The sequence below is a fragment of the Anabrus simplex genome, chromosome 1, assembly GCF_040414725.1.
Source record: "Anabrus simplex isolate iqAnaSimp1 chromosome 1, ASM4041472v1, whole genome shotgun sequence".
Lineage (NCBI taxonomy): Eukaryota > Metazoa > Arthropoda > Insecta > Orthoptera > Tettigoniidae > Anabrus > Anabrus simplex.
The window spans coordinates 221,253,756-221,280,788 of NC_090265.1; the positions used below are offsets into that span (position 1 = coordinate 221,253,756).

The 27,033-nt window shown below is 40.6% G+C and overlaps 1 protein-coding gene across 1 annotated transcript in view; it reads right to left on the reverse strand.

Annotated features, from left to right (window-relative positions):
* Nucleotides 1–27,033, reverse strand: part of LOC136885896 (microtubule-associated protein futsch) — a 514,102-nt gene that overhangs the window by 356,657 nt on the left and 130,412 nt on the right. The window lies entirely within an intron of this gene.

Consider the following 27,033-nt stretch of genomic DNA (forward strand, 5'->3'; position numbering starts at 1 on the left):
ATCGTCAATCAGTAAGATGGGCCGCAAAATGAAAGAAACAACAGAAGAGAGGGAAATTATAATCCGGGCTCATAATTCCTGTGAACCGCTGTCGGAAATACCGAAACTTGAAGAGACCAAGGTCTACAATTCAGGGAATTATTGATAGGTATGGTGAGAGAAAATCTTTCAAAAATGCACGTAAATAAGGACGTCCATGCAAACTAGACGATCGAACTAAAAGACTAATCCTCAGGAAAGTTAAGTCTAGAATCAGTGCTGCAAAACTGAGGTTTGAACAAGGAAATGATTAAAAACTTAATGTCTGTGCTTCCACAATTCAAAAGTTTTCATATAAGAATGTGTATCATTGTAGATATGCCAGGCGAAGACTTTTAATTACCCCAGCAAATAGGAAGAAAAGACTACAACATGCTAGACTATAAACATGCTTCTCTAGAATTCTAGGATAGAGTTATATTTACGGATGAAAATAAATTCACTGTTTTTCAAGAACATGGCAAGAAGGTGTGGAGGTAAACGAACACAGAAATCGAAGAAAAAATCTGCTTCCTTCAGTGAAGCATGGTGGAGGTTGTTTAATGGTTTGGGGTGCATGAGTTCAGCTGGAGTAGGTTCCTCAAATTCATGGATGGAAAGATGGGACCGTAAATACTACACTGAAATTTTGAAGAAACATCTAGCATCTAGCGCCGAAAAAATGGAACTTCTGGGTAATTATGAATTCATGCAGGATAATGATCCAAAGCATACGGCCCTTGATACACGATTGTGGATTATACACAACACACCCAAATATACGGTACCCCCCCCCCCCCCGCATCCCAAATCTGAATCCGATTGAACATGTGTGGGCTTATCTTAAAGAGAGACCGAGCACAAAAAATATTTCATTAAAGCCAGCTTTGAAAATGGCTCTTTGGAAGAATGGAGTAAGATTGAGCCCACCTTCACCCCGAAGATATTTCATTCAATGCCTAGGCGGCTTGAGGCCATTGTAAAATCAAAAGGATTGCCAGTAAAATACTAAATGTGCACTAAAATCAGTGAGGAATTAAAGTAAAACCGGACTGTGCAAATACTTTTTATGAGTAATAATCATGGTATTTTCATTTATTTATGTATTAATGACAGAGACGTCTATCAATTTTATGTTTTATGATGTATATATCTTTACATAGTGTACAGAAAGTTAACCTACTGATGTACATGACATTAAGTGTCGTAAGTATTTTTGTTTAGTATTGAGTGTACGAAGAGCCTCCGTGGCTCAGACGGCAGCGCGTCGGCCTCTCACCGCTCGATACCGTGGTTCAAATCCCGGTCGTTCCATGTGAGATTTGTGCTAGACAAAGCGGAGGCGGCACAGGTTTTTCTCCGGGTACTCCGGTTTTCCATGTCATCTTTCATTCCAACAACACTCTCCATTCTCATTCCATAGCATCTATCAGTCATTAATAAATCACTTTGGGAGTGGCGACCCCATCGTACTAATAGCCTATATCTGCTTCATTCATTCCATGCCTGACCCGGTCAATGACTGGAAAACTGGTTGTACGTTTTCATTTCATTAAGTGTACGAATACTTTTTACTACGGCTGTATTTAAACATTTCACCTAGACACATAAAAATATCAAGATTTTTCCCCCACTAGTGTTTTAACGTCGCACTAACATATGGAAAGTTTTCGCCGACTCAAGGATGGGAAAGAGTTTGGACTGGGAAGAAAGCGGCTGTGTCCTTAATTAAGATACAGCACCAGCATTTGCCTGGTGTGAAAATAGGAAACCACAGAAAACCATCTTCAGGACTGCCGACTGTGCGGTTCGAACCCACTATCTCCCAAATGTAAGCTCACAGATGCGCGACCCTAACCGCATGGCCAACTCGCTCGGTCAAATCATGATCACGAAACGCACTATTTGAGGATTGACATACAGTATTGAATGAAAAATGTCGATAAATGTTTTGAGGATGGCCTATATTGAAAGTCGATGTCACATGTTTCCCCAGTTAGATTAGTAGGGCATAAACGCGATGACCTTTACTGGGAGGTATTCAAATATATGATGGTATGGCACACAAAGTGGAGAGCAAGCAGCCCTTCCCCTTCTTAGGTAACACGATATTCTTAATATCGAACTGAGAGGCAACCCTCCAGGAAGCAATAAAAATTGAAGAGAACGACATCCAATAAGCGACATAAAGCTTTCCCGCAGGGTGTGGATGATAGAACCATAAAGGTTGTTTTTAGCTAATGTTCACACATTTGCGAGATTTTTCTTCTTCTTCTTCTTCTTCTTCTTCTTCTTCTTCTTCTTCTTCTTCTCAATATAAGTCTGGAGACAAGAAACGCTCAAGTTGAAGAGCCTAGTAACAAGCACCAATATTACTAGGCGAAGGTAAGCTGGTACTTAAGAGAGAGAGGGCAAATTGGAAAAAGCATGCAAAGAAGTTAATGTGCTTTTCATTTCCGCCACTAGGGGAGGAGGGCCACTCGAAACGGCGTGACAATATTCACGCCAACCAAGCTCCAGCTTAATGGAATGTGTTAGCTATGGCAGTCTGCCAAGAGTCTGATCATTTTTAAATGTATAAAAGTAAGCAAGCAGTTTTACGAGGCTGTTGATATCGTGATCATAGACATGGGACATCCTGTTTTACGTGGAATCCGAATCACAAGGATGTGACTTTTCATTTTAAAAATCCCGTGCACTGACCGGAATAAGAATTGTGACCGCCCTGGTGAGAAGCCAATAGCGATGTTGCCGTACTCTGCTACCATGCCCCTGTTTAAATGTATGGCAAATATACTTTTAAAATGTACCTAATTTGAAATTATTGATATAAACGAAAGAATACAATTATAACATATTTTAACTAAAAACTACAGTAGAGAGCGCCTAAAAAGTATGTTCTTAGACGATAACCAATAGTCGTTACCGATACTCGCTGGTACGCTTCGTCATCAGGACAAATCCGATACTATCTGCACCGCCTTGATGGACCTGTGACCGTTTTACCTACCGGTACTCAATTTGATCTCTCAAAAGTTACATCGCTTGGAATCTCTGTATTCGCTCATAGTGGAGAACCCTTGACTTAGTACGACGGGGTTCAGGTTCAAATTTCAAGAGACGCATATAATACATTCATACTGTAAGAAAGAAAGTGATACATTTGCAACTCAACGAAGGTAAGAGTTTAAGACTTGGTAGAAAGGAGACGAGCTGCTCGACTAAGTGGTATGTTCCGAGCTGTCAGTGGAGAGATGGCGTGGGAGGACATCAGTAGACGAAGAAGTTTGGATGGTGTCTTTAAAAGTAGGAAAGATCACAATATGAAGATAAAGTTGGAATTCAAGAGGACAAATTGGGGCAAATATTCGTTTATAGGAAGGGGAGTTAGGGATTGGAATAACTTACCAAGGGAGATGTTCAATAAATTTCCAATTTCTTTGCAATCATTTAAGAAAAGGTTAGGAAAACAACAGATAGGGAATCTGCCACCTGGACGACTGCCCTAAATGCAGATCACTAGTGATTGATGGATTGATAGATTAAAAGAGAAGGCAAAATATTCATACAGACAATCTCATCATTAGACATAGGATATTTACGCTCTGAAAACTGCGAAAATATGTATGCAAATATGCGATAAACAGATACAATTATTACTATTTATCTGTACATAATTTAACACAAATACGTTTGTTATATTGAAACAATTTAAACAATGCTCAATTCAACAACATTTTACTTACAGTTGCCGCTATTCTATTCTGTTGGCAGAAAATACCTAACGCACGATTTACAAATGTTTGTTCCACTCCTCCCCCAATGTTCATTGTTAAGAATGCATGTAATCATAAGGGTTGAGAACAAGCCGCACACAATGTAGTTGGTTCAGAAATACTCATAATTACGTTCGCAGACCATGTCCATGGTTAGCAGAAACAGACTCGAGGCCACACTGTTGTCACTCTCACCACACGACTAGGCTACTCCTGTTACGCTACCTGTCCGCAGTTTGTCTCGGTACACTACGAGGGTCTGTTCCAGGTTTTCTGGCGCAAGTCTATGACATTTGCCTGATAAATTATCTTAAACGCAGTGAACTACAGACGTGACAGAACTGCATTTGTATTCAGGATAAAGTTTAGAGGCTGCATAAACCGGTAGATGCGCACTGTCAATACCTTCAGATACTTCTTCATAAGCTGTCATAATTCCGCAGCCAGAATATCTTTTCAGAAGGTCACACGTTGTTTGCAGCGAAAGGTGTCCAAGGTTTCCACACTCGGGAACACAATCCACTTCACGTTTCACTCTCTCGAACATCTCCAGCGAATCAATGAGCCGTAAGCCACGGGTTTCTAGCTTCTTAATCGATTCTGGTAGGATTCTGAAGTGTGTAGTAAAGACTGCCAGATCGTGAACTGCTTCATTGTTTAACGAGGCCGATGGCCTTAGATGTTAGGCCGCTTTAAGCAACAAGCATTGCTTAACGTGTCTTTGGCCTCTTGAAAACCAGAAACATCACTGGCATCGAACCCTTCTATCACTCCTTTTACGTTATCGAAATGCTGACAGTGAAAGTATGCGGCTTCAATCCAACTTCCCCATCAGTCCATCACGTATTATTATTATTATCACGTAATGACTGGATCAGGAGGAAGAGGAGCAGTTTGTCTGGTAAACGCTCCCTGTACGCCCTCGACCACAAGAGGCGTTTTCAGAAACACTTCCTTCGTAGTGAGTATTAGCTTGTTGGCAGCAGGACACTATGTTCGTATTTCTTCTGCCACCTTGGTAAGCCGTGCGCAGCACTAGTTAAATGTATCAATGCAGAGTAAAATGGCTTTAGCGACTTTTAGCATGCAGCAAGCAGCACCTGTTCAGAAGTAACCAAGACGGGTCTTCATGACCACCTGAAGATCGCAGCAAATGTAACGAATCACTGATAATGCGAGCAATCGTAGAATGATTTGTTCTTTCTTTACACTTTACACGAGATGAGGTATGGAGTTCCCGGTTCTTCTCCTCACAATTTCCCAACTAATATATTCACCTCGTTTTGGCCGCATGTATGCGTACTCTCGTCTACAGATTCCCAAATCAGACTGTCCTGTAACTCTCCTCGGATTTCTTCGACCACCAAATTATACAACTTGTACAAGTATCCTTATCTGAGTATAGATTCTCGAGGAATTGTCTTGTTGCAGTATTACGAAAATGAGGATTGATCGATTTATTCCAAGGAATGCTTGCCACAATCATGGCGTGGCACAAAACAGTTGTAAACTCACCCCGTCCTGAAGAAAATGGCCGTTCTTCTGTCAGTAAAGTAAGTTTCTTGTTACTGTCACCCACTCGCTGAGGATGTACGTGAGCTGAAACTTCTTTTCACATATAATTTCTTTTGCATAGATTTAAAAAAAACAATTACTTTCCCATCTGTAGTATAATCGCATTCACCTTCAAGCCAGCAACTTAGAAGATAACGTCTACTGCTATTTTCTTTCGGTACTGCCTCTACTTAAAAAATCAGATTTGTGAAAGCACTAAGCTGGTCCGTCGTCTAACAATCCTACGATCAACACCATAAGTATAAAAATTGTTTACAATAACTTGTGAGAAGCGCTACCACCTGTTTCGTTTGAATGCACTGGTTAATGAATGAAGGGCAACTGAGTATAAGAATACGTTTGCCAAGCAGAAAATCAATAGTTCATTTGAAGCCGCATCCTATAGCTCGTTAGGCCTTCCTATGGCCCATTAGGTCACTCCACCTCAACGAAACAAATTTCTCCCTCTAAGGTATCGATGCGAAAACTTCAAAATTATTACCGTATCATTACTGTTCATTACCCTTCTAAAAGTACGCTCCAACGTTGTGGAATGGAATGGAATGGAACGGAATGGAATGGAATGGAATGGAATGGAATGGAATTAAATGAAATCAAGTAGAACGGCCAAGAATAGTTTTCGACTAGCCGTGTGGAGACGAACAGAATATTATCAACATCGGTGTAACTTTGCAGACGATTCGGATCTTTCGTGCGGCCATTTGGCGGCAAATGTGTATCACCAGCTGTTCTTGAATATTCGTTAATTTTTTTATTTCGTGATAGTTTATTCACTTTACTAATAATGGTCACGGAAAAACTTACCAGTTTAGTTTTAAAATATCACTTCCTTTACGACGAGACCCACAAGTTTTCTTCTTTTTTTTTACAACTAGCTTTAAGTCGCACCGACACAGATAAGTCTTATGGCGACGGTAGGATAGGAAAGGGCTAGGAGCGGAAAGGAAGCGGCCGTGGCCTTAATGTACAGCCCCAGCATTTGCCTGGTGTGAAAATGGAAAACCATCTTCAGGGCTGCTCATAGTGGGGTTCAAACCCACCATCTCCCGAATGCAAGCTCACAGATGCGCGCCCCTAACAGCACGGCCAACTCGCTTGGTAGACCACAAGTATTACTGCAACAAAACCGTAAAAGAACGCCTGGGAGGAAATAAGCAAAGCAATGAAAAATCAAAGATTAGAATATTTAATACCGAGCTCGATAGCTGCAGTCGCTTAAGTACGGCCAGTATCCAGTATTCGTGAGATAGTAAGTTCGAATCCCACTGTCGGCAGCCCTGAAGATGGTTTTCCGTGGTTTCCCATTTTCACACCAGGCAAATGCTGGGGCTGTACCTTAATTAAGGCCACGGCCGTTTTCTTCCCACTCCTAGCCCTTTCCTGTCCCATCGTCGCTATAAGGCATATCTGTGTCGGTGTGACGTAAAGCCAATAGCGCAAACAAAAAAAAATTCATGGTAGATTATATCCAATTTATTATTGTCGACCTTATCACTAAATCATATCACGTTGGAATCCACATACAGTATATCAGTACGATAACTGACATTACATTGGATGTATCTATAGGCGTTTATTATATTTAAAATGAACAATTACATAAGTGGCATTTCATATGTTTGAAACTATCATATATGTTCCTAACAAACATACGAAATTGGACAATAAACACACTTCACAGTTCTTAAATTATGCTGAGGCTACCAACATTAATGATTTGATCTTGCCACAGTACGCAAACTACTGCATTGAAATAAGTTGTAAATTTATCGCGGACTCCCTTTGCATATGAAGAAGTATTTCCTCCTATGAATGCTGCTGAGTTGCTGAAGTGTACATTCGGGTTTCGACAGATAGAAATACTTACAAGTTACATTAACCAAGTCGACAGTGAAAAAGAATGGCTTTCTTCTTAACAAAACAGAATATACCATCCACCCTCTACTTACTTGTTCTTTGTTTCGACAGATTTTTTTATTTAAATACCTGCGTTTTACATCTTCGTTCATCTTCGCAGAACATTTAAAATATAATTTATCTAAGCACTGTTTCAGATTATTTTCAGAAAAACTAGCACGTACGTTTTCTGTTATAGTAGACCGTATTATTATTATTTTATTATTAGCACATGGCAAGGAAATTATATACATAATATGCAATGTATATACAATAACAACAAAATACTGATTCACTTCAGTCATTAGTGTTATCTGTTATCATATCTGAATGTTCCAACTTTTGAATCCACTATAGTGCTTCCGCTGTTGGTGATACGTCTTCCAATCTACTTGGATAAGCCCGTAGTTGACACTCTCTTACAATGTGGGGAATGGTCTGGCGGGGGGCTCCACAGTCACATTCTGGAGATGATTCAAAGTTCCACTTGTAGAGAGAATCCCTGCACCTTCTATGACTTGTCCTGATCCTGTTCAGTCTGGACCAAGTTGCAGGCGGCAGTTGGGGTCCGTTAGCATTTTTTCCCCCTCTGAAGATGTTATGCAGGGGCAAGTCAGTAGAGTTATTCCAGCGGCCTTTCCACTCCTCGAAAGCATTGGAATTGGTGGACGTCTTCAGAGCAGCATCACAAAGGGGTAGATGTCGTGATTTCACTCTTTAGAGACTTAAGAGCTGATACGTCGTCTAGAACAGGTAGCAGAGGATTCTTACAGATCTTGTACTCTCGAGCAAGAGCACTGTTCATTCTTCTTCATTCTTCAAGCCATTCTTTTTAACTGAAGCCCCTTGCCAGACCATTCCCCACATTGTAAGGGAGTGTCAACTACGGGCTTATCCAAGTAGATTGGAAGACTTATCACCAACAGCGGAAGCACTATAGTGGATTCGAAAGTTGGAACATTCAGATATGATAACAGATAACACTAATGACTGAAGTGAATCAATCCAGGTGGCATTATTCCAGGCAACAGTAGGAGCCTCTGAACTGGAGTTGATCTGATGGTGCCAGATATAATACGCATACTGGTATTCAATTGTGGGTCAATACAATTCGTATAAGGGCTATTAAGCCACACTGGAGCACACTAGTCGGCAGTAGAGAAAACCAGTGCTAAGGCTGACGAGCGCAGGATGTTTGCAGTAGATCCCCAAGTAGCACCAATTACCTTCTGAATAATAATTTTTCGGTTTTCCGTCTTGCTTGAATGATAAAGTCCGGTCCAAGGTAACCCCGAGATATTTTGGACACCTATTGTGATTAAGTACTAAATATTACCTTCTCCAATTGATCAGACCGTAAAGCTAGGTCTACGGGGCGAGTAAATATTAAATTCGAATATTCTTCAGTAGAAATCTCAGATCTAAATTCCTGGTCATTATTAACAGGCTTGCGCATTCCATTCTAAGCATCCTTCTCTAGAGTTTGTGTACTATCTTTCTCTATCTTTCTGATTAATATTTTCAGTCTGATAATCTAGTGTCAGCATTCTTTAATTGTTTTTGTTGATGACGGTTCTTTTTCCGTTATTGAAGCAGATAGTTCCTCATATCAAGATATTAAAGTTTTCTTCATTTCCACATTATCATTATTTTCTCATATCCACTATGTAAGTATAGCCGACATCGCGTACTAGAGTCCTGAAAAATACCCTGCTGACATTCTAATTTATTCCAGTTTTATTTTGTTAATATCAATAGGTACTGTTCCTCTTGAAAACACGCAAGGTTCCAAAATAAATACACATTCTAATAATTATTAAAATCTGTGTGTGGACTACATTTATGAGCCCTTGGTTACACTTCATTTCTATGAAAACAGCGCATCAATAACACATTACATTTCAGAAATATTTGGGGTGCAAGTTTTATATGATTCCCCCTGTATAACAAAAAAGTAGTAGTTTAAGATTCAATTAAAAAATAGTAGTTTAAGATTCAATTACAGCATTTAACAGTTTAAAATGATTGCAGCTTGCCTGAAGCAGAGGAGGCACGGTATTGATGCACGATATGCTGTTAATTTTGTTAAATATGGTTCTACTATCTGAAATAATTGCTGGAATTCCAATACATTCATACTGAAATACTGCCGACATTTAGCTTCATAGCGCAATAAATGTTCAAATAACGTTGCATACCCTCCTTTCGGCTTTCTTGTTTAATTTCATGCACCCAGAATCTTCTCCTCTCTCTCTCTCTCTCTCTCTCTCTCTCTCTCTCTCTCTCTCCATTTTCTGCCTCATCGCACTGAAGTGCCAGCGCTATCAAACCGTCTGTTGCGTTCTTTATGTTTCCCGCTTAGAAACCCGTTCGATTCTATTCCGCTAGATGTGAGCTGCGGAGTGGAAATTTCGACAGTTCAATTCGTTTCCACTAGGTGGATGCGAGCCTTAAGAAAGGTTCATATTCTATTTTCTTTTCAAAATTCCACGATTAAGCCAAGAACTACTCAGCTGGTGGTTTAACTGAACTGTTCTCAGTCAGTCACCAATTAATGAACTCACAGGTATACTGTACATAAGAAGTCCGCTAATGTGTACTCCAGCTGTATTTTCCTTCGAACAACAACGCGGTTACGGTACTTGTTCCAATAAAGGACTTTTTGCCTCCAACGTTGGCAGGGATAAGGTAGTTTTAGTGTAAATGTTCAAAAAAATCGGTAAAAATATGCACAATAATCATAAGAGTCTAGACATATGCACAAACAAATCCTGAAGTCGGAATATATGCGTCAACCTGCAAGATATGCAAATATATATAAAAGTGCACTATTCATTACGTTACCTGCCTCACAAAATGTGCTTCCTGACAAGTTACTTCTGCATAGGAGCAAACAAGACATGCATTCGCATAAATATCCGATGTCTACACATCATATATGAAGAAAGTCGACGAACTCCGGTAACTTCCCCACCTCCGTCATTGTAGCATGATAGCTCGAGACACACCATGTGGCGACGAAGTGGCCACAAAACAAGTCTGGCAATGGTTGTATAGCAATTAGATGTTCAAGTATTCTCTCTATCCTGCCTGTCATTACAGGATTCTCCCCCTGTTGTTACCTTCCAACCACGTTTGCGAAGCGTACGGAGTCTTTCTTTCCCCCATTTTTCATGGCCCAAACTTTAATCTATCCGATACTTTCAATCCTCGAAGGATCGGTCTCCTCCTACTTTCTTTGTTGATTAACTATATGGTATGATAACACTCTCGATGTTTCGCTCTTCAGACCAAACGCCGCCAACATCTCCAAATGGCTGGTAGGTACGCCAGACAGATCGCAAACATTTTACCTAGCGCCACTACCCCCTTCCGGAGCAAATTTCCTTCTGCGTCCTTTACGTCTCATTATTTTGCAAGTATTATAACACCTGAAAGGATTAGCTGATGAATGGATACTATGGAGAGCTACTACAAACCAATCTTCGGATTGAACAAAGCTCTGCCAATGCCAATGCCCCATGCGACCTTTAGTTCGGTTGTAACAGTTATCGCAATGTTATCAGCTGTTTTACATTTCGTCTAAGTTTTGCGCAACAATGTACAGGACGCACACAAAGTCCGTGTATCCCTATATTAAATTAAACCCAAACTGACATGATATAAAAGTACATATTTATGTATTAATACTTATATCTTAGGAATCTAAAACATCCGATAAGTGTCCCTCCATGGACTCTGCACAGCTAAATACGCTGTCATGTTCTGATGCTCATATTAATAAAGATTTTACTGCAGCCAATGGCCATTAAGATATGTTTACATGACGAATTACATCAAACAGAATTTGGTTAGTCCCATCTGTCTTTTAGTACACGTCATCTGATGTTCATATTAAACAACATCCTTGGGGTCACTGTTTAGAAAGCTTCGCGCACTGTATTTTTTTCAGATCATCAATTCCAACATACCGCTGCTTCCTCGCCTGTTCCTTGATGTAACCACAGAATGCGTTATCGGGTATTGTTAGATCATTGCCCGATCCTCGACCGATCCAGCGATTCCCCGAACACTGCGTTCAAACGTCGAACAGCCCCTGCAAAGTGAGCCGGCGCCCCGTCGTGTTGAAACCAAACAACGTTTAAGATTCCCGCATTTTGCAGCTGCGGGATGAGTCAGTCATTAATAGATGGAGGTAACTGTTCTGATAACAGAACGATAAAAAAAAATATGGACCAAATAGACGCGTTTGTGTCATTCGGGCCCAGGTCATGGCGTGAGGTGGGTTTCTCTCGATTTCTTGAAAATAATGGGGATTTTCTTTTCCCCAAAAGTAAACATTGCGGAGCTGCGATAAATCGCATATTCGTCAGTGAACATGACTTCTACCTTCTGAGCCATTGTTTGAAAGTGTTGCAGCATCAGATCACAAGCATCAACACGTCTCTCCAAATCATCTGATATTTCATCGACACTCAATGGAGGTCAATACCTCATTTTCACTTTGCTGTGTTCCCTCGTGGTTGATTCGTATCCCCAACTCTGACACACGTTTCCGTATGGATTTGACAGGAGATTGTTCGATAGACTTTTCCACGTCAACACAAAGTTCAAGTCTGGTGGATGGTCTTCCACGTCTTGGCGCGTCGCGAACACTGCCCATTAAAAAGGTTTTCTTTTCCCACACTAAAAACGTCGTCTTTGTCGGTGCTGCCTTCACAAACCGCGCAACAAAATCGTTCCTCACATTTTAATTGATTTGCCACTAATTTTACGCTCATGAATCCACACCAGCAAACGTTCCTCAATTGTATAATTACTTGTATCAGCCATCCATTCAATATCTTGGCACTAACTGCTGTCAACAATCGAAGTCGATAACAATGGGCATCTAACAATAGAAATTGATTAATAATGAGTAGGGGTATATGGACTTTGTGCGCACTCGGTACACTGTGGTATGCAGAACTTAAAGACGAAATGTGAAACAGCTGAAAACACTGTGATAACTGTTACAACCGAACTAAAAGTTGCATGGGGCATTGTCAGAGCAAGGTTTAATAGTACATACCTTGTGATGTTTACAGCCTGAAAGTTCGAAGGAACTGTATGTCGAATATAGTGCAAATACACCACTTCACAGTGAAAACATCGTTGTTAAGAGTTTCACGTCATTCACCGTGTGCTAAAGACGACTGAATAGCCCACAAACAGCATCAGGATAACTTTACTCGAGGTGGAATGATTAGGGAGCTCGAAGAAGGACGGAGTGTGACTAGCGCGACTCAGGAGTTTGGTTTTGCCAAATAACATCGAACTGCGAGCATAGAAAGACTTTAGAACGACACGTACAGTTGTGCGACGGATCGGTGTCGTCCACGGAAAACCACGCCGAATGAGGAACGGTATATACTTCTAATAATAATAATAATAATAACAATAATATTACTGTTATTGGCTTTACGTTCCACTAACTACTTTTTCGGTTTTCGGAGACGCCGAGGTGCCGGAATTTAGTCCCGCAGGAGTTCTTTTTTACATGCCAGTAAATCTACCGACACGAGGCTGGCGTATTTGAGCACCTTCAAATACCACCGGACTGAGCCAGGATCGAACCTGCCAAGTTGGGGTCAGATGGCCAGCGCCTCAACCGTCTGAGTCACTCAGCCTGGCAGGTATATACTTTAACAGCTAAAAGAAAGAGATTCCAGAAGCGAGTGACAATCTACAACAAATGAAAAGGGGCACAAGATTCGTGACTGTCACGATTTACCGTCGCCACAAGAATACACAGAGATAGGCTGTTCGACCAATGACCAGTATGACGTTTTCCATTAACATCTGACCATCGGAAATGCCGTTTACAGCGGTGCAGCAAATACGGGGACTGGATAATAGAGCAATGGGGTGAGGGAGCGTACACGGCCGCTCTTAGCGCCTCTAGCGGAAGAAATCGGTAACTGTGGGTGTGAAATTGTGGTGGTAGTAGTAGTAGTATATCAAAATGCCTAAATCAAATAGAAACTATTGTGCAGTGAACTGCCACAACACACAAAGAAACACGCATGGAAAAGGAATTACATTCCACACATTTCCTGGTCGTCCATGGGAATAGGACAGACGCAGGAAGTGGATTTCGGCTGTGGGAAGAATGAAGTAAGTACAGTACCTTATTTTATTTGTGACGTAAATCACACATTTCATATCACACAATTCAAACATACCAGGTATGCCAAGTCAAGAACACGTTCATTGAAGTACACTTTGAAATAGTACATTTCATTTCAATTATGCATTGCAGCAGGTTCGTATGTTTACATTCAAGTCCTTCCATGTGCACGTGTCTTCACTGCGCCGAATATTTATAATAATAATAATAATAATAATAATAATAATAATAATAATAATAATAATAATAATAATAATAATAAACGTTTTCCTGCATTTCAGTGCAGATGGAACTCCGTGGGATCCCACCAAATGCTCCGTCATTTGCAGTGAACGTTTTTTTGGAGGAAAGCCAAGTAATACTGAAAATCATCCATCATATATACCATCTGTGTTTCATGAGAGCTATAAGAAGAAACCGAAAAGAGAATGTGATGTATCCCGGTTTGAAAGAGCGAGTGAACGAATGAAATGCTCAAATATGCATATGTCTTCTAATCAGGAAACTCATGAATTTATTGTGAAAAATGAGTGTGAAAAACTATCGTAAGCCGGTGCAAGCAGCATTTGAGATTGAAGCAACGACTTTCGAATTCACTTGTGTTTTAATGGGAATGATGTAGGCGCACAGTGCAACTCAAGCACAGTACCTCCAAGTATTTCGGAAAAGGTGGATAAAAGTTGTGGTCCCAACACCCCCCTGGACATATGCAGATTATTTCATGGATAACAAAGCATAAAAAGTGAGGCACACGTTAAGGATTTAACAAGTGTTTCATTTTAAAACATTCAATTTCTTACTTTCTTTCTGTTTTTAAAGTATCTATAAATATAAGTAGTAACGATGTTTGTTTATTTTTAATGAAAATGAAATTGGCTTTAACCTTTGCTGCCTTGGCAGTCATATTTGATGTACATCGGACTACTGCTGCGCGGAGTAGTCAAGAAACGCACTTCTAATTTTATTTTCTGGCCTAGCAAACTATCCGTGCAAAACACTTTGTCTCGCGCTGTTAAAACATTTTATCCTGACGCACGAGTTATAATAGATTGCATAGAAATGAAATCAGAAACGCCAGCAAGAATAGATGAGAGATGTTGCATGTATCCTTCGTACAAGTCATGTTATACATTTAAATTTTTATTAGCTGTGGCCCCAAACGGAACTATTGTTTTTGTTTCCCCTTGTTATGGTGGAAGAACTAGTGATACTTTTATTGTTAACAATTCAGGCTTCCTAAATCTTTTGAGTGAGGGGGACATTATATTAGCCGACAAAGGATTCCCAGGTATTAAAACACAGTCACCTCATTCTTTACTTGTTATGCCGCCTTTTCTTCACAATGGGAGATTTACAGAAGATGAAGTGATACAAACTCGGGAGTAGCAAATGTGCGAATTCATGTTGAAAGATGCATACAGAGGGTGAACATTTTCAAAATCTTGAAAAAAATATTCCTAATGATCTGTTTCTGTATATCAGCGACATTGTCTACGTAACTTGTGTGCTAACAAATTTCTTGCCACCGATATTAAAGAACATAGAACTGTAACACATGGCCACTGTCAACTAGTTTCTGCGCTTTATTCACTGTTCACTTGCGACTATTTTGGAAGTGTATGTACTCAAACCCATATTGTATTACAACTTCCATAGCACTACTTCATATCTTGACGACAAGATGTAACGATATATTTAGCCTTAACTATGACGCACGTCTTCACTTCAGCGGAACGCACTCTCACCGTATTAATTCTTGGAACTCCGCAGAGCGCTCTGTTACTAGTACCGTGCACAGTGTTGCCAACTTAGCGGATTTTCCGCTAAATTTGGCGGAATTAGAAGACTGTCGGCGGACAGCGGATTTTTTGGCGGAATTCCAGATTTATTATAGCGGAATTTAGTATTTTATCCATTTTACGTTTTAAAAAATTTGTATTCCAGTCTTTCTCCGAGCTGTTCCGTATTTCTTGCCAGGAGCTAGCAGTCACATGAGGAAAACATGTTATTTGGATTTGATGTTATAAGATCGTGGTATTATAAATTTTTAATGAATGGGGAAAGGGTACTTACAGTATCTCTTAGTTGACGACTGACGACAGATAATGAAACTGTGAGAGAGTGGCATTTATATTTATGCTATGAAGGAAGACCATTTAATGAGCTGGCCTGTTCTGCTAGGGGCTTTACGTTGCACCGACACAGATAGGTCTTATGGCGACGATGAGATGGGAAAGGCCTAGGAGTTGGAAGGAAGCGGCCGTGGCCTTAATTAAGGTACAGCCCCAGCATTTGTCTGGTATGAAAATGGGAAACCACGGAAAACCATCTTCAGGGCTGCCGATGGCCTGTTCTGTGTGTGTGGCCTTTGAGATAGTTTGCACCCGGCAGTAAAACACCTACAAGTTTTAGCTCGCCGGCTCGCAAGTTAATCCCAGTGAAACTCACAGATCAGGTGAGTGCAGATATTATTATTATTATTATTATTATTATTATTATTATTATTATTATTTTTGCTCATTATTTGAGATCGGATTTCTTGGCGGAATTTTAGCGGATTTTAGTAGTATTTAGCGGATCTTGAAAATATAAGTTGGCAACACTGACCGTGCACGCTCCCTGATCTGGGGAGAGTTTGGAATAAGGTATTACACTAAAATATTTTTGACAGATATGGTGGTGCAAGTCTAGTGGGACGTTATTTTGGATGGACGTAAAGAGCTTCATATAATGGAACGCGGTAAATTAGCGAATGCTACAACAATGAAACCCTTCTTCCCCACGTGTGTCTATTCGCAGGTGCTGTTGAACCCGAGCTTTTGTTCGTGGACGATAACGCTAGGCCACACCGAACTGCAGCTGTTGACGAGCTGTTGGAAAGAGAAGATATTCGACAAAGAGACTAGCATGTCCAATCTTCCAATTTAAATACTAGAGGACAAGTGTGGCACGTCGTGGGAAGCGTCGTATGAAATGTGAATGTCCACAGCTGAAGACGGTGGTGAAACAGGAATGGGCTGTTTTTTCACATAAACTTCAGAACAATCTCATCCAAAGTATGGAGAAACGATGCAAAGCAGGCATAGCCCTTAGAGAAAATAATATCTCCCTAGTGATCACAGCGGCTTTCCTTCTTTACATTTCTGCCACAGGTGCAATTTTGTTATAAATTATTTATCAATTACATTATCATATAGCCATTTATGAATAAAAAATAACTGTAAAACTTCATAATTATTTGTTCCATTTATTACTGTATAGCACTACTGCAACTTATGGTTTTCTCATATATACACGCTTCCTACATGGCTCTGTGAGGGAATCTGTTTCATCATTAAGTTAAGCACACCAGTGTATTCTGTTCGAGTATAATAAGCACGTCCGAAAGGAACACATAATCAAACATTTCTTATTCACCGTGTGCTAAATACATCATCATTTGCCGATAAGCGGGTGAACTTAAAGCTTTCAGAACGAGTTTATAATTAGACATTGACTGCAAATTATTGTCCACGCTTAGGTATTCGCACTGTCAAAGAAAGAAAATCGCGCCAGAAAGGCACGATGATACAGTTGTATTAGCAATGTTTACAGTAATGTTATCTTAATATTACTTCAACAGATAGTACTAAAAGCAGCCTGGGTGGGGTACAGGGAAAGGGGATCATATTTGAACGGAAATCAAAAATGTATGAGGCCGTAGTTCGTCCACTGGCATTGTACGACATGGACTGTTGGCCAGCCACAACGAAATATGATCAAATACTGCATGTCATGAAGCTATGTCGATAGTCACTATGCCTTAGTTGGCTGGAACAAATTGCAAACCAGGATGTTGGGTAGATATTATTTGGCGTATCACCAAATCGTGAGAAACTCGACTACGATCTTATGGAAATGTACTAAGCAGCAATAGTAATTCAGTTCCAAGTACAGCATTGCATTTAAAGCCTGTAAACTGCCGATCAACAGGGCGATATTTACATTCTATGCGACGGAGTGGCCACATTGGAAGTTAACATTCTAGAAGCTGCCGATAGCATGAAAATTGAGGCCAAGGAACAAACAAGCGCCCTGCATTGCAGCGGAATAGAAGAAAAAACTCAACAAGAATTCTGATCCATTGATGAGTGGCTGTATCGGCTGCACAAAAAGAAAACCTATGAATGACTTTCAGGACTTGCAAACCTCATACTGCAGGGGAGGATGCTAACAAGTGGACCCTGAAATAAGGCGGGACCATAGCTACGTGACCTCCAGTTTTGCGTGGAATTCGAAACACAGGAAGTTATTTCCATTTCAAAAATGCATTGATTGGGATTCGAAAAGTAGCCATTTGCTGAGAAGCCAGCGACGGTGCCACTCGGCATATGTTATTTGGTGCTACGTCCCAGTAACTACTTCCTACGATCTTCCGAGATGCCAGAATTTTGTCCGACAGGAGTCTTTTCACGTGCCGGTAAATATACCGACAACAGGCTGGTGTATTTGAGCATCTCTAAATACTTCTTTACTGAGCCTGCATCAAATCCACCAACCTGAACTCAAGTGGTCAATCAGTCTGAGTAAAGAAGAAAAAAAGGAGCAAAAGAAGAAGAAGAAGAGCATTACATTTTAGTGATATTTAAACATTCTTGTCTATTATAAGCTTATGCATATTCGATCTCTTTTCAAGTTTTAAATACTCTATATTGAAGAAACAAAGTCAGCAGCACTACTCCTCACTCAATCATTAATAATTTAAAAATCAATGTAAGAGGAGTAGGAATATGATTCCTCAAAATAAGTTTTCAGTAATGTTATATTCTTGAAAAATATTCTCAAAGGTCGGCTTTATACATTTATGGACTCCAACTCGAGTTGCCTCGCATAGCGCCCGCCGAAGCATGAACTGTGCCGGTCTGTTACTGTAACTAGTCTACTATAGAAGCAGCACAAAGGCAAACGAACTTCACTTCTTTCTTTTATCCCTTGCTGAATTCTATTGAAGTTAGGAGGGATTTACAGTATAGACGGTAAAAGAGGTTACGTAGAATTTACGTCAAAAACGCAAGAGAGAGAACAGTTACTCACCATTAACGATTAAGACGAAATGAATTGGGAGAATAACGACAACAATTATACATATGTAACAACTTTACAATAAAATATGATTACATAGAATATTTTTTTTCTATTTACTTTACGTCGCACCGACACATATGTCTTATGGCGACGATGGGATATGAAAGGCCTAGGAATGGGAAGGAAGCGGCCGTGGCGTTAATTAAGGTACAGCCCCAGCATTTTCCTGGTGTGAAAATGGGAAACCACGGAAAACCATCTCCAGGGCTGCCGATAGTGGGGTTGGAACCCACGATCTCCCGATTAGTGGATACTGGCCGCACTTAAGCGACTACAGCTATCGAGCTCGGTAGAATAATTCTCACCACACTAAATTAGCAAGCAATGTTTCGAATGTATCTTAAATTTTCAAGCACGGAGTGTCCCATGCTCAAAAGTCAAGGGAATGGTCAACCTGTCACGCCGAAACCACTGCATACGTTATCTTAATTCAGTATTTATTAATGGAAGCCCGATGTCAAAATGACAGTTTTACGTCCATCAACTACTTATAGAGTTTTTTGGAGACGCCGAGGCGCCGGAATGTCCTACGATTCTTTTACGTGCCGGTAAGTCTATCAACCGCACCATACCATTTTATGGTAAATTTGGCTATTCAGAAGACTTCGCCTTCCTAGCGATCTCTTGTATCAATTTTGAACTGTTACTCTTCCCCATCATGTGTTGTTACTACGACGTAAACTTTTCCCTACTCCGGTAGATGGCAAATCATGCGTCAGCATATGTCAAAGCATTTCTTTCCTGCCCCGTCTTGTTGGGTTATCTTTCTGGTTGGTTGGCTGGAGACTTTTTGATTTGAGATTATGGAAGCGATGGATTTCTAAATCGCGCCTGTCTATTTTGTCTTTGTTTATTTGGCGTGCAACCATGGTAACCTCCCCTTTTACCCTTTCTTTTCGCTTTAATTTTATGAGCTCTGTGCATTCTTCCCTCTTCTCCTGTTTTAAGCACTTCTACTGAACGATCTTTTATTCCCGTGGGAAATGGTTTTGTTTATTCGCTTGTTATTGTTGTGGGCATTATGTTTTTTTTTTTTTTTTTTTGCTAGGGGCTTTACGTCGCACCGACACAGATAGGTCTTATGGCGACGATGGGATAGGAAAGGCCTAGGAGTTGGAAGGAAGCGGCCGTGGCCTTAATTAAGGTACAGCCCCAGCATTTGCCTGGTGTGAAAATGGGAAACCAAGGAAAACCATCTTCAGGGCTGCCGATAGTGGGATACGAACCTACTATCTCCCGGATGCATTATGTCTTATCTTTTCGACAAGAACGAAGAATGTTATGATAGAGTCCTGTTTGTCCTTTAACTTACGGTCGCTGGGACCTGATATGCATAAAAGAAATACTTTGAACCTACTTGAATTTATGTTCCTCACTTAATTGAGGAAGATGCAATGCCATTATACCTGAGTTTTCATCACGACTTAAAGCGAGAGAAAGAGAAAGAGAAAGAAGAAGAGAGAGAGAGAGAAGGTGTGATAAACAGCGAATCCTATGTATGTATTTATTTTGATTATGGGCCACGCAAAATTTATATAAAGTATTAGATTATTTGACCACCTTGTTTTGCCAATGTCAGCCTATGCAGCCTGTTGATTTTTCTCTCCTTAATAAACTTGTGTTTTTGCCCTTATTCCTGTTCTACTTTAATTTCTTTGTGTCTCTCACATGTGTATTATCTGTCTAAGAGGTCCGGGTCCAGTTCCTGGCAGTCTTTGCCAGTTTTGACCAAATCCACTGTATTGGGTGGTCTTCGTTGTGTTCTTAGTGGTAGTTCATCTATCAACACGAGCCTGGCGTATATGAATTCCTTCAAATACCACCAGGCTGAACCGGGATTGAACCCACTATGGACTCAGAAAGCCAGCACTTCAAGATGTTCTCCACTGTCATAAGAAAGAGCGCCTCTACACACAGCCGAAGAAATTATGGCTTCGTCAGTTGTCCCAGGGCTCAAGCTGTAGGAAATTCAGATCATAATATAATTCAACAGACCAAGTTAGCCTCACACACTACGAATGGCAATTAAGTCGGCGAAAAGTGCAGTAAAGGTGGCACTGGATACACTCGAATGAACAGCGCATTTATAATTTCCACTCCCTATGTATAATATACACTAAACCAAACCCCATGGCACTACAGCCCTTCAAGGGCCTTGGCCTACCAAGCAACCGCTGCTCAGCCCGAACGCCTGCAGATTACGAGGTGTCGTGTGGTCAACACGGCGAATCCTCTCGGCCGTTATTCTTGGTTTTCTAGACCCGGGCCGCTATCTCACCGTCAGATAGCTCCTCGATTCTAATCACGTAGACACACACTAAATATCAAATCGCCACCTGTAACTTACAGAATGTTAAATGAGCTGGATCAAGACTTACAATGAGTATCTGAATGAAGTATTATTTTCGCTCGAGTTTGAAAACACACCTTTTCGGTATTCGAATGATTCTTACGTAACACAAAACTATGAAAATTTACGTTATCAGCTCCTTTCCCCAAAAGTCAAATTCCAAGGTCTTCGGAGACGCCGAGGTGCCGGAATTTAGTCCCGCAGGAGTTCTTTTACGTGCCAGTAAATCTACCGACACGGGGCTATCGTATTTGAGCACCTTCAAATACCACCGGACTGAGCCAGGATCGAACCTGCCAAGCTGGAGTTAGAAGGCCAGCGCCTTAACCGTCTGAGTCACTCAGCCCGGCCAAAAGTCAAATTCCATTACACGTACAGGAATTTCCCCACAGATGGCAAAATTGCAGAAGTGATTTACAGACACATTCAGCGGCAACAATAATACAAGAATATATATATATATATATATATATATATATGGAGCAGCACCGGAGGACGACGATCGAATATGCCCAGGAAACTGTTATTCAGGGGCAGATATGAATTCAGTGTAGGAGTAGGATATATTCTCATTTGCGGGCGAAGTACGACGAAAAACGAAATTTCAAAGCAAAGCGAATGCATCAAGGATCAAGTGCTTCTGGCTAAATGAGGAGGAAATTAACTTTTCCGAGGTAGGTCGGAACAGGAAGTGAAGGCCGCACAGAAATAGCTCACAGCAGCAGCGTTTCCGAACAGCTCAGCTGGTACCCGTCAGGTGAGCGATCGATAGTGTGTGATATAGCACGAGAGAGTGACTGTTTCAGGGAACATGTTGTACAAGGACTAAATAAGAAGGCTGAAGGAAACAATAGATGAAGAGTGGACAGTCGTGAAGAATGAGATCAATAGGGCCGCTGAAGAAATGTTAGGAAGAATCCGTAGATAACTCAGGAGATAATAGACCTGACTGACGAACGGCAAAGGTACAAGAATGGCCAAAGAAAAAAGGTCAGAAAAGAAAGAATACAGGCGATTAAGGAATGTAACAGAAAGTGCAAGACAGCTAAGGAAGAAAGTCTTAAAGAGAAGTCCAAGGATGATATGAAGATGCTGAATAAAATAAAATCAAAGAAATCTCTGGAGAAAGGAAAACTAGGTATATGAATATTAAGAGCTCAGAAGAAAACAAATTCTAAAAAAAGAAAGACGACAGGAATTATTCAATAAAATTGTTTTAAGGGAAAAAACTAGATGGTTAAGTTCCGGAATAAGACAAGGCTATTGATGCTGATGAAATGGGAGACCCAATTTAGAAGTCAGAATTCGACAGAGCTTTGAGGGGCCTAAATAGGAAAGACACACCTGGAATTGATGACATACCCTCAGAATTACTGACAAGGTGTAACAATAACAATGTTATTGGATTTATGTGCGAACCACTAACGACTTTTACGGCAGTATATCTACTGACTCGAGGGTGACGCACTGAGCATCTCCTAATTACTCCGGACTGGGTCCGGATCGAACCCGTCCACTCAGGTTCAGAAATCCAAATCTCTACCCGCTCCGCTGAGCCACTCATTTAGCAGCTGTGAGAGAGCTCTGTAATAGAATAAGAGTAGGGTGAACCGAGGTGGGCCGCCGTAAGTTGCATCGCGAGAATATGCACCATAGACACTGTGAGTATGACACTTCAATTTTATTTTATTTTATTTTATTTTATTTTATTTTATTTGCCGTTTGGCCTTCTGTGCCGGGAGTGCCCCAGGACATGTTCGAGTCGCCTGGTGCAGGTCTTTATATTTGACATCCATGGCCGACGTGCGCGCCTGGGTGGGAGATGATGAGATAGGGAGAGGATGGAACCCGGTGTCGGCATACAGCCTACTCCTGTCGAACAACACCAAGGGGTCTGCTGAAGTCTTAATATCCCTATCTGACGAATACTCATCACTACCACAAGTAATTTGTAAGGACGTAACTTATTTAAACAAATTAATCGACGAGGCAACAAGATGCTGCACAGTGAACTATGCTGGAAATAGAGGGGTTGCGACCTTTTTAATTCTCTTGTAACATTAAACTTCATACCTTCTACCATCCTGCTCCTGTGGCACCACCCGTTATCAGCTGTTCGCTAGAAACGAAGTTCAAATTGTATTTTAATATATTCCAAGCAACCGGCATAGAATTATTAACACATCATTTTCGATAAAAGAATTCCTCCTCCGCCTCACGAGAGCAAAACTGGTCGAAAGATATCTTCTCTATTCACAGACCACCGGGCGAGTTGGCCGTGCGGTTAGGAGTGCGCAGCTGTGAGCTTGCATCCGGAGGATAGTGCGTTCGAATCCCACTGTCAGCAGCCCTGAAGATGGTTTTCCGTGGTTTCCCATTTTCACACCAGGCAAATGCTGGGGCTGTAGCTTAATTAAGGCCACGGCCGATTCCTTCCAACTCATAGCCCTTTCCTATCCCATCGTCGCCATAAGACCTATCTGCGTCAGTGCGACGTAAAGCCACTAGCAAAATATTCACAGACCTAGTCCTTGAAAAAATCTTCATAAACTCGTATTCATTAGAGTCATTTAATTTAAACTGCCAACGCCATTACTCAAAGCTGTCAGCTACACCTGCTTTGTACGCTGTTCTCCAAGAGCAAACATGAAGATCAATGGACAACACACACGTGGTCCACTACATCAAACAGCGACGGGCAGTGGCTGCAAAACTTACACTTAGTGGAGCCTGAAAAGCTGTGTTTACACCACGCCAGTTTAGAGGCACTATGAATCACATCTGTAATTTTCTGTGGCCCATCCACACGCAGATCGGTAAAGCATACAGGCTTGGCTGCCAGTGAGAACAGTACTGTTTCTATTTAAATTAAGAAGAAGAATTCAGACATTTTCATTTCACAATTCCATGATGACTAGGATGTTTTTAGTCGATCTTCGCATCTTCTGCAAGCAAGATGATTAATTAACAGCTATCACAGCTTCTTAAAATGTATCTCTAGGCGTTCTCGGTTAAATTTCCTGGCAACCACGTGTCCTGAAAACTTTCTAAACAAAGTATCAATGTCTGGATATCTCGACAGATTTGGGGAAGTTGAAATAAATATCCTACTGATCTTCTCGTGCGTTACAATTTACAATTTTTCAAATATCAAACTGATAACAATAATTGTAGTTCGTGGTGTGGGTTGCTGTAGTTATTCTACGTATTAAAGTATGTAATACCATTTTTCTGTCATAATTCTAAAGTAATGAAAGAATAATCCTGTCTGTTTAAAAAGACCGCAAAAATGCATATACAGGGTGTTAGGTGTATACGTGCAGATATTTCTTGTAGCAATAGAGAACGATGTCACGAACCACTATATATCAAACTTTTAGTAATCAGCGGAAGTTATTTTCGAAAGCAAAGGGGTACGATGTTTTTAGAATAGGTAGTATGCCTTGTTCTGCGAATGAATAGCTTTCCGTTGATAACAGGCAAGTCACGCGCCACCCGTGCCAAACCGGTTTCTGTTTATGTTTCTGTTTCAGAGCAAATGTACTACTGTAACGAGATGTTACGTAATATACTTGCCAAACTGGTTTTATGTTTACGAGCAACTGAAGTACGATAGCAGCTGAAGGCTGCTACCGGTGTACGTACCTACATTTCGTGCTTCCTGCCGGGCTGTATGGCACAGACGGTTGAGGTGCTGGCCTTTTTACTCCAACCTCGCAGGTTCGAACCTGGCCCAGTCCGGTGGTATTTGAATGTGCTCAAATACGTCACACTCGTGCCGGTCGATTTAGTGACACGTAAATAGAACCCCTGCGAGACCTCATCGTCTCCGAAAACCGTAAACGTAACGCAAATACCATCATCATCATCATCATTATTATTATTATTATTATTATTATTATTATTATTATTATTATTATTATTATTATTATTTTTATTGACTACTCGCCAATAATGTCTGCCCAGAAAATACTTCTCATCGTTTATAACTATGGATCTCGACAGTTGTATAATGTCCTAAAGATGATGATTTTCAAAATTGGCTTTACGTCGCACCGACACAGATAGGTCTTATGGTGACGATGGGACAGAAAAGGTGTAGAAGTGAGAAGGAAGCGTTCGTGGCCTTAATAAAGGTTCACCTCCAGCATTTTCCTGATGTGAAAATGGGAAACCACGGAGAACCATCTTCAGGGCTGTCGACAGTGGAGTTCGAACCCAGTATCTCCCCAATGAAAGTTCACAATTTCGCGCCCCTAACCGCACGACCAACGTATTCCAAGCTCTAATGCCGGGCTGAGTACCTCGGACGATAGTTCGCTGGTATTCTTATCCCATCTTGGCAGGTTCGATGGAGGCTCAATTCGGGGGTATTTGAAGGTGCTGAAATACGCCAGTTTCGTGTCTGTAGATTTACTTGCATTAAAAAAAGTCCTGCGGTACAACATTCCGGCGCCTCGGCGTCTCCAAAATCCGTCAAAGTAATTATTAGGACGTAAAAAATTACATTATTATTTCGTGCTTACAAACGAAAAGCATATGTGTAATGGTAAAATAAAGTATAACGTACTGCTTCCTTTGCAGTGCTTAATAAATTTATCAAAATAAAAGTGGCCAGTCTGAGTTGCTCAGACGGTTAAAGCACTGGTTTCTTGGTTCCAACTTAGCAGGCTCGATCTTGGGTCAATCCGGTGGTATTCGAAGGTGTCGGTAGATTTACTGGCACGTAAAAAGAACTCCTGTGGGACTAAATTAGGCTACAGCGCCTCCAGAAACAGTACGAGTAGTTAGTGGGACATAAAGCAAATAACATTACCGGTATTATTATTACTATTATTATTATTATTATTATTATTATTATTCAGTCTTATTATTATTGCTACTACTCATATTGAACTACTTCTTATTACTCTTTTCCTCGTCTGATTATTATTATTATTATTATTATTATTATTATTATTATTATTCACCTGTTCATATTTTCGTCTTATTCCTCTTTTTACTCTCCTTTTAAGTCGTATACTTCTTATTCATATTTGATATTTTGTTATTAATATTATTTTTATATTATTATTGTTATTTTTATTATTTAGATTTAGTTTATTTCGTTTATTTATAACTTCTCTTTAGCTTCACGTGACACAATACTTTTTCCGTCTTTAATTCACCTTTTGTGTCGTGTGCCGGTACATCTATGTTTCTGTCTGTGCTTCAAGACAGTGCTGCAAGGTCTGTGTTTGTTTTCCCAGCCCGGATTGCGTTTCGTTTCTCATGTGTCACAATTACATCTTACGTTCTGTTACATGTTTAAGTTTGACCTTGTGATACATCACCTTTAATCTGCTCTGTAGCCTTTAAGAGTGTAGCATGGTCAATGACCTCAGTGCTTGTTTTGTTCACATAACTGGACTAAGAACGCGTCTCAATCGGCCCAGCAAGTTCAAGGCCAACCACTTCTCTCTGTTTGTTTGTTTATTTACCAATGTATGTATGTATGTCAACACTGTACTATGTCAACATCGTACCATGAAAATTTACTCAATAAACGTGGTGTTTGGGGGGACCTCTGTCCTGGGTGGGGTGCTCTGCGGACCTCCTCTTGGGTCCGTGTTGTTGCTGCGGTTATCTCTCTGCGCGGTCAGGTATTTACTAACAGGGCCGATGACCTCGATGTTAGGCCCCTTTAAACAACAAGCATATTTACTAACGTATTCAATTCAATTTATTGTATGTACAAGACATACGTCCAACTTGAATTATTTCATCCTCACAACTCTACTTTCTTACTACATGGCCCATGAGCTACACGCATAGCTGAAGGCCCACCCACTCCTCCACGAGGTCTGGGAATGAAATAACTAATTTGATTGAATTTTTTCCTATTTCAGTAGTGATGAATATAACACAAGCATTTTATTGAATTTTTATACGTGTTAATGATGATGATGGTGATGATGATGATGATTGCTGTTTTAAGGTCATCGGCCCTTAAAAGAGCCTTTTGTTTTAACTCGTAGTGAATAAGAAACAAAATATAAATTGCTCGAACACACGTAAAAAACCAAAACCACATGCAGGGTAGAATTGAGGAACTGCCAAAATGCGTTCAAGGTCAATGTCTAGAG